Genomic DNA, 9,277 nt, shown 5'->3' on the forward strand with positions numbered 1-9,277 from the left:
TTGAAAGAACACTTTGATAACTGGTAAATTTGTTATCAGTAACTCTGATAAATATTATACAAAAGCAATTTTGAAATTATCCAGTAAAATTAAAAGTTAAAAATTGCCTTTTCTTTGCATAGTCCTAATTACCATCAATTAGGAAAGACAGTTAACTAATCATTAATAAGTTATGATTTAGAAACATACATGTAATTATTAGAAATACAATAGACGTTGTTTTTTCTATGCATGAAAAGATTTTGAAAAACTAATCAGTAATCATGTCCCCTCTTATTTTCACTCCATATACGTTAAGAATAAACCAACAGGAGTCAAAAACCATTCTAGGTTGGGAAAAATAGATATCACATGTTCTAGTGGAATTATAAATTAATATTAATTTTGAGAGCCATTTAGAAACATTAGTCAGATGTTTTAAAAGCTTCTTAGAATGTAACCCAATAATTATATATTGAAGCATTTTTTTCCATGTAAAATACTTGGACATGTAAAGAAACATTTTGCTTGCATATGACCCCCAAATCACAGGCAATAAAACCAAAACTAGAAAAATGGGATTATATCAAACTCAGAAGCTTCTGTACATCAACTGGAAGAAAAAAGAGAGTGAAGAGACATCCAAAACAATGGGGAAATATTTGTAAGCTACCTATCCAGGATATAAAAAAAAAATTCAATAATAGGAAAACAATCAATCCAGCAAAGAAATGGGCAAAAGAAGGACCTCACCAGAAAGTTCTCAAAAGAAACAAAAATGGCAAACAAATATGAGAAACACTGTTCAAAATTATCAGGCATCAGGGAAATGCAAATCAAAACCACAGTGACATTATTACTTCACCACTGATAGAACAGTTATTTTCCACAAGACAAAGAGTAACAAATGCTGGTGAGGATATAGAGAAAGAGGAACTCTTATACACTGTGAATGCAAATTAGTGCAAAAACTGTAAAATTGGCAATATCATAAAAACCTAGAAATAGATTTTCCATATGACCTAGCAATCCCACCACTGGGCATATACCCAAGACATGAACACATTGTATCAAAGAAATACCTGTACCAACATTATTTAGGGCAGCACTGTTCACAAAAGGTAAGATATGGAACCAACCAAGATATCTGTCATCAGAAAAATAGATGAAGAAAATGTAATACACACACACAATGGATTACTATTCAGATAGAAAAATAATGAAATTCTATCTTTGCATCAAAATGGTTACAACTGGAGGACATCATGTTGAGAGAAATAAACCAACACCAAAAGATAAATACTGCATGTTCTCCCTTTTATGTGGGAGCTAAAATTAAAAAAAAAAAAAAAAACAAGAAAGAAATTCTTGCTGTACCAGTTTCAATGCAAATATAATGCCTTGTCAAAAAATATAAAAAGAAATATTTACACAATAGATGTTTGTTGCAGCATTTTTATAATACTAAAAAATTAAAATAATCCAACATTCAAATTTATAAAAATCAAATTTCCATAGGATGCACTACCATACCACCATTAAAATTATAATTTGCAAGAATATAATTAATTATTAGAAGTATTAACATTAAAGAACTTTCCATATGATTTAAAAGGATTTCATATTTCACAAGAGAAAGTTTTGTGCCCATAAATTCCAAGAAAGTAGGCAAACAATTCAAAATGTCCCTGCATTTTTGCTGTATAAAGTCTCTCTCTTTATGTCTCTCAAATAAAAAAATTAAAAAGATTTTATATCTAAACTACTTATTTCTTTAATTTTTTTATTTTATAGATAACATTTCACATATATTATGTTCCAAGACTTAATGGCCCCACTAAATAAAAAATTCAACAATTAAAAAGTAAAACTAGGACTGGCGCTGTGGTGCAGTGCCCATCCCATAGAGGTGCCAGTTCTAATCCCGGCTGCTCCACTTCCAATCCAGCTCCCTGCTAATGTGCCTGGGAAAGCAGTGGAAGATGGCCCAAGTCCTCGGACCCCTGCACCAGTATGGGAGACCTGAAAAGGCTCCTGGCTCCTGGCTTCAGATCGGCTCAGCTCTGGCTGTTGCAGCCATTTGAGGAGTAAACCAGTAGATGGAAGACCTCTTTCTGTCTCTGCCTCTCTCTATGACTCTGCCTTTGAAATGTCAGTAAAGTGAAGAGGCAACCAACAGAATGGGAGACGTTATTCGCAAACTACACAACAGACAACGGATTAACAACTAGAATCTATAAAATGATCAAAAAACACCACAAAATCAAAACAAACAACCCAATAAAAAAATGGGCCAAGGACCTTAACAGACATTTTTCAAAAGAGGAAATCCAAATGGCCAACAGACACATGAAAAAATGCTCAGGATCCCTAGCCATCAGGGAAATGCAGATCAAAACCACAATGAGGTTTCACCTCACTCCGGTTAGATTGGCTTACATACAGAAATCAACCAACAACAGATGCTGGTGAGGATGTGGGGGAAAAGGGACACTAATCCACTGTTGGTGGAAATGCAAACTGGTAAAGCCACTATGGAAGACAGTTTGGAGAGTCCTCAGAAACCTGAATATAGCACTACCACAGGACCCTGCCATCCCACTCCTTGAAATTTACCCAAATGGAATTAAAGGGGAGAAAAAAAAAAGAGCCATTTGCACATCAATATTTGTTGCAGCTCAATTCACAATAGCTAAGACATGGAATCAACCTAAATGTCCATCAACGGATGACTGGAAAAAGAAACTATGGGATATATACCCTATGGAACACTATACAGCAGTAAAAAACAATGAAATCCGGGCATTTACAACAAAATGGAGGAAGCTGGAAAACATCATGCTGAGTGAAATAAGCCAGTCCAAAAGGGACAAATATCATATGTTCTCCCTGATCAATGGCAACTAAATGAGCTTCTAAAATGATACCCATTGAAGTGAAATGGACACTATGAGAGACAATGACATGATCAGCCCTTGTCTAGACTGTTGAGGAACAACTTACTATTTTATTCCTTTTACTATTTATATTGTTGTTGTTGTTGCTGCTCTGTTTGTTCTACATAAGACCACTGGTTGAACTCTGTAATCAATGCACAATCATTCTTAGGCGTTTAGAATTAACAGAAAAGTGATCTCTGTTAAACATAGGAGTGGGAATAAGAGAGGGAGGAGATATACAGGTTGGCACATGCTCACTCGGACTTACCTCCAATGGTGGAACTAGAAATGTGCCAGGGGATTTCAACTCAATCTTACCAAGGAGGCAGGTACCAACGCCAATGCACTTGGTAAAGTGATAAGTATAAATATACAACCGATCAAAAAGATAGGGTATGGTGTCGATGAGATTTTACAAATAAGACCAGTGTAAGCAACTAATGAAGGATAGAATTAAAAGGGAGAGAATGATCCCGCGGGGGAAACAGGACACAAAGCAGACTCAGAATGGCAGCACTCCTGCCTCAGAATCAACCCTTGGGACATTTGGATCTGGCTAAAAGGTCCATGAAGAGTCTCACAGGCATGGAAAGCCATGACATGGTGGCAAAAAACAATCTAAATGAAAGATCCTGGTGAACAAGACCCCAGCAGAAGGAACAGGCCATCAAGGAGAGAGGCGCCTTTCTCTGAAGGGAGGAAGGAACCTCCACTGTGATACGGCCTTGACTAAACAAGTTCAGAGTCGGTGAACTCAAGGGGCTTCCATAGCCTAGACAGCTCATAGCAAGAGTCTCGGGTGATTGCTGACGTCATAAATAAAGAGTGCCAGTTGTTAAATCAACAATGGGAGTCACTGGGTACATGCTCCCCACGTAGGATCTCTGTCCTTAATGTGTTCTACTATGAAACTTAAAAACAACACTACCAGTCGAACAATACCCTATACCTTGTGCGGCTGTGTGAGTGCAGCCTGTTGAAATCCTTGCTTAGTATATACAAAGTTCATCTTCAGTATATGAAGGTAATTGAAAATGAAACGTGATGAAGGGCGGGATGGGAGAGGGAGTGGAAGAGGGGAGGGCCACGGGAGGGAGGTTGGGGGAGGGGAAGCCACAACAATACAAAAGTTGCACTTTGTAAATTCACATTTATTAAATAAATAAAAAAAAACTATATAACAAACAAAAAAAAGAACTTAATACTTTACTCTTTTAGTATTTTTTATGTTCTACTTAAAACTATTGGTTGAACTCTGTAATTAATACACAATTACTCTTAGGTGTTTAATTAATGCTATAACTAGTACTCAAATAGTATTTTACACTTTGTGTTTCTGTGTGGGTGCAAACTCTTGAAATCTTTACTTAATATATGCTAAATTGATCTTCTATATATAAAGATAATTGAAAATTAATCTTGATGTGAATGGAAGGGGAGAGGGAGTGGGAGAGGGGAGCGTTGTGGGTGGGAGGGAAGTTATGGGGGGGAAGCTATTGTAATCCATAAGCTGTACTTTGGAAATTTATGTTCATAAAATAAAATAAAATAAATCTCGGCCTCCAAACCAGTGAGCTAAATAAACATCCTTTATTTATAAAGTCAAAAAAATAATAAAACCTTAACTGATTCCTTTTTTCCACTTTTTAACATTTTTTATGAAGGAAACCTTGAAAATTATTAGAATGATAGAATACAGCAGTATAGTACTTGGCACATTACTGAGATAGTAGCTACAGGATGAAAACGTAAGGAACTAATTCCTTATAGGCATTCACTAAGGGGAGAAAGAGGAGGGGAACCATCCTCTTTGCAGCGGTTAGCCAAACAGTTAAGAGGCTAAGAAGAGGCCTATGTAGGTCCAATAAGAGAGTGCCTGGGTTTAATTCTGGGTTTCATCCTGGGATTCCAGCTTCCTACAAACATGGTTCCAGTGAGACAGCTGATGCTGACTCCAGTAGTTATCTCACAGCTGCCCACTTGGGAGACCTGAACTGTGTTTCAGGGCCTTGGTTCCCAGCTTCAGCCTGGTCATGTTCCAGGAGCTGTAGGAATACTGGGATTGATCCATCTATGGGATCTGTTCTTGTTTGAACTGGCACATGCCTGTTTCTCTTCTTTCTCTTTTGAATAGTTTTTGAGAGAAGAACCACCAATTCCTTCTCTGTTTTAACATCAACTAGTGCTTATTTTAAAAAATCACACACACACACACACACACACACACACACAAATAAATAAACATAAGAGACCATACCTGCTGGTGGCCATGGTCTCTCTGGAGCCGATGAGGCTGTCTGCCCCGCTGATGGGAGGGGTGGTGTGTTGCTGGAGATGCCACCATACACGGCTATGGGAGCACTGAGAAGGTGGACATGGCTGGGAGGCCACTATTGACCTCAGCTCCATGCGGTTAGTAGTCCATATGCTCCTAGTACATGCTACCAAATGCACTGTGGCCTCAAAACCCATCACCACTGCCCATCCAGAGGGGCAGTCGGATGAGCTCCCGCCCAGCATGGGCCTGAAACCATCCTGGTCTGAGGGGCTCTAGAGCTCCAAGGAAGGGTGCAGGCTGGCCAGTAGAAGGCTGCAGAGCAGGTGCTACAGGGAGCTTGCCAGATGGGTAGACACAGGCATCCCTGCCTTAGTCGTCACCTAAGCTGCCATGGGGGTGGGAGGGTACAATGAGGAAGGAAGAACAAGTAGAATCTTCTGGACATTCTTGGGCTGTAGGCCCAGTGGCCACCTGAGGCTTTGCCCCAAGGGTTGCCGGGTTAGGAGGCATTGTACTGGGTGCTGCCCTTGATGTCTGAGAAGGACAATGGCCCGTGGCTGTGGAGGGCCAGCTCGCCAGTCAAGGAACCTGACCTGAGTCAAGCCGCCAAAAGCTGTGTCTCTCCAGAAGGTGGGGTACCCACCCCACTGGCCTCCCTTGCCTCCAAGTCCAGGTCCCAGGTCCCAGGAATGTGAACCAAGAAAGGCTGCCGTGGGACTCACTGAAATGGGTCCTTCACTGTAGCTCTGGCCGGGGTCAAAGGAGGAGGTGTTCTGGTTGCCAGCGTCCCAGGAGCCTGAGCCGGCCAGTCCTCCGGACCTGTTCCTCTGAACTATGCGCTGGCCAAGGAGACAGGCCAACCCTTTCCACTGGCCACGGGCAGCAGGAACATCATGCTGAAGTCCAGGAGGTCACTGAGCTCCTTGTCCAAGCCCACGGGTGCTATTATCTGGGGGTGTTTCATTCTCCAGTGGTTGCAGCCAGTGCAGGGACCAGGGCAGGCTCCTTAGACCTGCAGGGCATTGTTGGGCTCCCAGCTCCCAGAGTGCAGCGGCATGTAGCAGGGCCTCCCAGGACAAAGTGGCATGGCAGCCAAGCCCCCAAGAGTCACACGTGGGCAGCAGGGCCTGGGCCTTTTCCCCCATGCGGCCAGCTGGGGTGCTGTGCCAGTGGTGCCCAGCACCTTGCATCAGGTCCATCCAGCTCCAACCTGCTAAGCCCGCGGCCACTGACACTGCTTCAGATTCCAGGTGTGGGAGCAGCCCCAAGCCACCTACCCAGGCCAGTCTAGCCTGTGCTTCTATGTCAAAACGTAAATAACAAAACCTGTCCCCAATACAATGCCACACAATACTTCTCAGGTTTTCTACAGGAGTTAATATCCAGACTATACAATTATCTCAAAAAACCCAGGGCTAAAAAAAAAAAAAAAACAAAACACAACAACAACAAAACAACAATTTTTAAACTAGGCTGAAGGACTTAACATACTCATCTCAAAAGAAGACATGCACATGTCCAATAGTTACATGAAAAAATTCTCCACATCATTAATCAACAGAAAAATGCAAGTTAAAACCAGAATAAGATTATCATCTCACTCCAGGTAGAATGACTATCATGAAGAAAACAAAAAATAACAAAGGGTGACATGGATTTCAAGACAGGTGAAATTTTTAGTATTTTGTGGGAAGGCAAATTAGCACAACCATTATGGAAAATAGTATGGGAGTCTCTCTAACAAAACAGAACTGAGCAAAATCCCGCAATTCCATTACTGGGTATATGTCCAAAAGATATGACATCAGTGTGTCAAAAGGATATCTCCTTTCCATGTTTACGGCAGTGCTACTCACAATAGCTAAAATATGGAAACGGCCTATGACTGTGATTCACCAACTGAATGTACAAAGAATGATATATCCACAAAAGACATCAAGCAGTGAAATGCCACCTAGAACATAATTAAATAATTGTGAAGAGTGAAGAGCATCAATACCTCCAGATGGCCGCTCCTAAATGATTACATATGACAACTTCCTTTTCAAGAACTAGCCCTCTTAACCTGACTGCCATCCTGTTTCCTCAAGAAAATTTTACGTATATTTAGAAGTAGAATAAATTAGGTAAGTTTGCCTCCACTTTCATATGCAAATGTAATTTTAACTAAATTTTTTAAAAATTTTAGTTAGCATTATCATTGTCTTAATGCTAACATTGAGTAAAATAGGAATAAATATGGCTTACATTCAAAAAATCATTTACTGTGTGATAGAAGCACCAAAACCATTTGTAAATTCAGTCTGCATAAGCTGGAAAGAAGCAATAATGCAGGAGGGCTGTAATAGATTCCTCACGCCTTCATTTAATAATAGATTCCTAACATCTCATCATCAACCCCTTCTTTGATGGAAATGCAAGTAGGAAAAAAAGTTAAATTGGAAATTCTGGGGCCAGCGTTGTGGCATAGTTGGTAGGGCCACCACCTGCAGTGCTGGCATCCCATATGGGTGCTGGTTTGAGTCCTGGTTGCCTCACTTCAATCCAGCTCTCTGCTATGGACTGGGAAAGCAGAAGAGGATGGTCCAAGTCCTTGGGCCCCTACACCAACCTGAAAGACCTGAGGGAAGCTCCTGGCTCCAGATAGATGCAGTTCCAGCTGTTGTGGCCATTTGGAGAGTGAACCAGCAAATGGAAAACTTCTCTTTCTTTGCCTCTGCCTCTCTGTAACGCTGCCTTTCAAATAAATAAATTAACAAATATTAAAAACAAAGCCTGAAATTCTTATTCTCCATGATATTCATAGGCTTTTTGCCTTACAAAGCCTACTGTTTGGGTTATCCTACTAGGCATATGTGTGTTGTCTCCCTGAAATTGAGTATAAGCCAACCTACTTGAGGATTAAGGCCAACTCTCAGCAGACCATACCTTCCATTTTCTAAACTACATACAAATTTCAACATTAAAGTAATTTAAAATATACAATGGCTACCTTTAATTCAAGCAAGCTAACAGTATATACATTATGTACCTCTCAATGCATACTAACCTCTATGTCTATGGTTTCAAAGTTATCACAATAGCTTAAATATAATTTTATGACATCAGGGCCATAGCAAAAAAATCTCAAGATGTTTTAATAATTTAAGTAAATATTTATCTTTGCCCTTAATATGCTTTCTTTCAAATGCTTCTACAACAGGTAAACCTTTAAAAGGGACTCTATGCCAATGGTTTTCATTCTATTTCAAATTGTATCCACAGGGTAAAACTCTAAATGAGATATATTTTCTATCCCAGCAGCAGAGTCTGTAACTGTTCTGCATAAACTAAGTGAACTAAATGTTTGCCAGTAGTGATTGGAAATCTGTGACAGATATCATTGCAGACCAGACAAACCAGAACGAACAAGAATGGTACGGCAAAACTCTTGGTAGTTTGTCAAGACAACCTAAAATCAATGCTACAAATGAGGAAAATGAGGCATAGTGGGTCTATGTTACTTAGCTGCAGTAGGAAGAGGCTTCATGACTGTCACCCAAGGTTTACTGCACTTTTTGAGAAAGAAAGAAGTAGTTTCAAAATCAGAGCCATTAATCTATGTTTTCTCCAAGTGAAATACCATGTTGATATTTTAGAACCTAACGTTATTTAGTTACACAATTCTGACATCAAACACCGTGAGGTTTTATTTGAATTTAATGCATGAATGCATTCCTTAATGGATTCATTTAAGCACATATTCAGGGCTATCATGTCACTACCTTTAGCAGGCAAGAGAGATTCAAAGATAAATCTGACATGTGGTCCTTGCCCAAAATGCTTACTTTGCAGTACACTGAAAAAGTGTGGAGGCAAATTCAATGCTCTCTGTTAACCGATGCTCTTAAAAATTGTGTTTTTAATTAAGAGTGCTATTTTAAATCTCATGCATGATGTAGCTCACCAACATCCATTCTTAGTTTCATTACTTAGAAGTATGTAGTCTAAACAGGTCTGTTTGTCCTCAGTTTTTAAAAAAATGATCCATATCTCCTCCCATACTTCCTTAAAAAAAAAAAAAAACTTCTCCAAAGGCTTG

This window comes from Oryctolagus cuniculus, chromosome 13, assembly GCF_051225735.1.
Source record: "Oryctolagus cuniculus isolate XC-2025 breed Fujian yellow rabbit chromosome 13, ASM5122573v1, whole genome shotgun sequence".
NCBI lineage: Eukaryota > Metazoa > Chordata > Mammalia > Lagomorpha > Leporidae > Oryctolagus > Oryctolagus cuniculus.